Source organism: Nannospalax galili, unplaced genomic scaffold (genome assembly GCF_000622305.1).
Source record: "Nannospalax galili isolate Female #2095 unplaced genomic scaffold, S.galili_v1.0 scaffold996, whole genome shotgun sequence".
NCBI classification, from domain to species: domain Eukaryota; kingdom Metazoa; phylum Chordata; class Mammalia; order Rodentia; family Spalacidae; genus Nannospalax; species Nannospalax galili.
This window is the reverse complement of record NW_008339436.1, coordinates 1,517,047-1,520,859: the sequence shown is the minus strand read 5'-3', so window position 1 is coordinate 1,520,859 and position 3,813 is coordinate 1,517,047.

Sequence of the window (3,813 nt, the reverse complement as noted above, 5' to 3'; positions counted from 1 at the left end):
CAGGAAACATGGACACTATATCCCAAATATCTTTCATAAATAAAAGCAGAACATGTTAAACCTGAAAACACAAAGTATCACTCCAAATGCACTGTAAAAGAAAAATTATATTTATGATATAATGCCCTTAAGATGTCTTTTTATGTCTTTAAACAGTCCTTTTTTTTCTCTTATTTTTGTTTCATTTTATTTTTTATTTTATTTTTTGGTCTTTTTGAGACATGGTCCCCCTGGAGCCCCAGTTGGCCTGGGACTCACTATGTAGACCAGGTTAGCCTTGAGCTCACAGAGATTCACCTGCCTCTGCCTCCCGAGTGCTGGGACTAAAGGCATGCACCACCACGCCTGACTCAAATCAGTCTTTTAAATGACCCTTGTTTTTTACTTAGCTTAAAATTTTTAGAGTTCTAAGCCAGACATAGTGGCTCATGCATTTAATCCCAGCACATGGGAGGCAGAGGCAGGTGAATCTCTGAGTTCCAGGCTAGCCTAGTCTACATAGCAACTTAGGGGCCAGCTGGGGCTACAGGGAGACCCTGTCTCAAAAAGACCAAAAAAAATATTTTTTAGATTTGTGTCTTAGCCTCGATTGACAAAGATAAGGACTTTGTAAAACTTGTTTTTCAACAATCAAAAATTATACCTTGAAAAAAATCTGCTTTCAGCAGTCTAAAAATCATCTTAAAATGCTTATATATACACACATATACATGCACACACATCAATATTATGGATGAGCCAAGAACAGCACTCAGTAACTTTTAAAAGATGTATAAATGGGGCCAGGCATGATGGTGCACGCCTTTAATCCCAGCACTCGGCGGAGGCAGAGGCAGGTGAATCTCTGAGTTCAAGGCCAGCCTGGTCTACATAGTGAGTTCCAGGACAGCTGGGGCTGTATACAAGGAGACCCTGTCTCAAAAAGACAAAAAAAAAAAAAAAAAAAAAAAAAAAAAAAAAGATGTATAAATGAAGTGGCCACAGATTTTGTCATTTTGTTTTTTCTTAGGACATAAAATGATACATAAAGAAAACAATTACCAAGAACACATATAATGGCAGGTAGAATGCCATGGAAATAACTACATGGGAAAATTTTGTTTGTGTAATTCTCCCTATGTGATTCCTAAACAAGGGTCGAGATGAGTGTTTCCTGGCAGGCAGTCTAAGTGTTCAGAAAGAGCTCTGGATGTGTGGCTGAAGGATTTCTTCACAATAGAGAAGCCACTCTTAAGGTGGGCCTGAAGATACTCTCAGCTTTCAGGCAAGGAAACAAAGAAAAGTGCCTGAATGTGACGGATTTTAGACCATTTGCCTCGCAAAGAAGGCAATCAAAGGAGAGGATCTTTAGATGGACCAGATTGATACTTTTAGAGAGGCTTTTTGTGAATCAAAAGGGTCTCAAAAAGGAGCGGGAAGAATCATCTTCATGACCTTCAGGTTTCATTTTGGAAGTGTGGCCCAGCCACAATGGAAGCAGAGGCAGCAGCAATTTCCTCCAGAATAAAGCATTCCATTCCTTAAGGGAAGCTCCTTAAGAGGCCGAATGTTCTAAAGAGAGGTGAAACATTCCATCTTGCAGGGATGCGCCTTAAAACTCAGGAAGTAGGGCTGGAGAAATGGAAGGATGGCTCAGCAGTTAAGAGCATTGGCTGCTCTTGCAGAGGACCCAGGTTTGGTTCCTAGCACCCACATGATGGCTAACAACCATCCCGTTCTAAGGGATCCAACACCATCTTCTGGTCTCTGTGGGCACGGTGCACTTAGGTATATGAAGGCATTAACACTCATACACATAAAAGAAAAATGAATAAAATTTTTTTTGTCTAAATTTTTTTTTGTCTTTTTGAAACAGGGTCTCCCTGTAGCCCCAGCTGGCCTGGAACTCACTATGTAGACTAGGCTGGCCTTGAACTCACAAAGATCTGCCTGCCTCTGCCTCCCAAGTGCTGGGATTAAAGGCTTGTGCCAACACTCCTGGCAAAAATTAATAAATTTTTCAAAAACTTTAAAAAAAACTCTCAGGAAGTAAACAACCCAAAAGCTTCAGGAAGTGCCCGCCTGACACTGACTAGCTTCAGCAGGCCTTCTCTCCCCAAGGATATATAGGCAGTAAGGGCAGCTGAGAAACATGGTCAGACCACAGAAACTGACTGGAAGAGGCAGAGACCAGCGAGTTGACTGTAAGGTGTTCCATGAGCTTGAAGCTTTCAGCTTTTGTGAGCCCTTACCCTGGGGTAGGCTTTTGGTGATGTAGCTCTTTAAGCCATTTCTCCTCCTGTAAGTAACCTAATAAAACTCACTGGTTCACCAACTTGGACTTTGCTGGTATACTTTGGTCTGTGGTCAGTTCCTTATCTAGGGTGAGTAGACATTTGTTCACATCTGCCCAGAAATAGTGTCACACAATAGCAGGTCTGAATAAAGCTGAGAAAAACTGCAATTTAGGGCTAGGGTTTTTGGTTTCTGGTCAGTGGGATGGACAGAGGTCTGGTGGGGACCAGCAGTGATTTACCAATCAAATACAGGTGGGAGAAGGGCAAGAAGCATCTGGGGGAGAAAGGGAATGCACAGTGGTAAAGGTAGGGACCCCTCCTCCAGGGTGACCAGTCTCAACTTATCTCTGAAACTCCCAGCTAAGGAACAAAAGTCCTGGAGGTGGATTATGGAGGACACAGCGGTATGGTGCTTCACGGGATGATTCATATCAAAGGTACTGTCCTTTGGGGTTTTCGGCACCAAATGTTAGGTTTAAGTGAAGAAATGAAGGAAGAGAGTTCAAGAGAAAGGTGTTATATAAAATCATTTTAAAGATAAGAGTTTTAGGGCCAGGCATGATCTCGATATCGATAGTATATGCCTTTAATCCCAGAATTTGGGAGGCAGAGGCAGGTGGATTTCTGTGAGATCAAGGCCAGCCTGTTCTACATAGCAAATTTCAGGCCAGCTGCAGCTACAGGGAGAGCCTGTCTCAAAAAAACTTTAAAAAAAAGAAAGACCTTAAAAACATAAGAGTTGGGGGCTGGAGAGATGGCTCAGTGGTTAAGAGCACCGGCTGCTCTTGAAGAGGACCTGGGTTCAATTCCCAGTATCCACATGGCAGCTACATACCACTCCAGTTCCAGGGGAATCTGAAACCCTTTTCTGACCTCTGCAGCATTGCACGACATGGGTGCACTCACATACATGCAGGCAATACACTCATACACATAAAATAAAAATAATAAAATATTTTTTAAAAAAGAGTATTGACTGCTCTTGCAGAGGATCTGGGTTCAGTTCTCAGCATCTACGTGGCAACCAATAACCATGTGTAACTCTAGTTCCAGGGAATCTGATGCCCTCTTCTGACCTCCGTGAGCATTGTACAACATGGGTACATTTATATACATGCAGGCAATATATTCATACACATAAAATAAAATAAAATATTTTTAATGTAAGAGTTTTAAAAATGCAAAGCAGGTGGGACTGGGGCCTGAAGAAGAGATTCAGCCCCTGTCAAGCAGCCTCCACTAGACAAAGTAAGGTGTCTACATTTTTGTTTGTAAAGATTTTATTTCTATTTATGTGTATGAGTGTTTTGTCTGCATGTATGTAAGTGGTGCACATATACATTACACATACATGCAATGCATGCAGAAGTCAGAAGAGGGAGTCAAATCCTCTGGAACTAGAGTTAGAGACAGTTATTAGCTGCCATGTGGGTGCTGGGAACTGAATCTGGGTCCTCTGCAAGAGTGGCAAGTATTGTTAACTGATGAGCCATCTCTCCAGCCATCTCTCCATCTCCCCAAGGTGTCTACTTTAAAA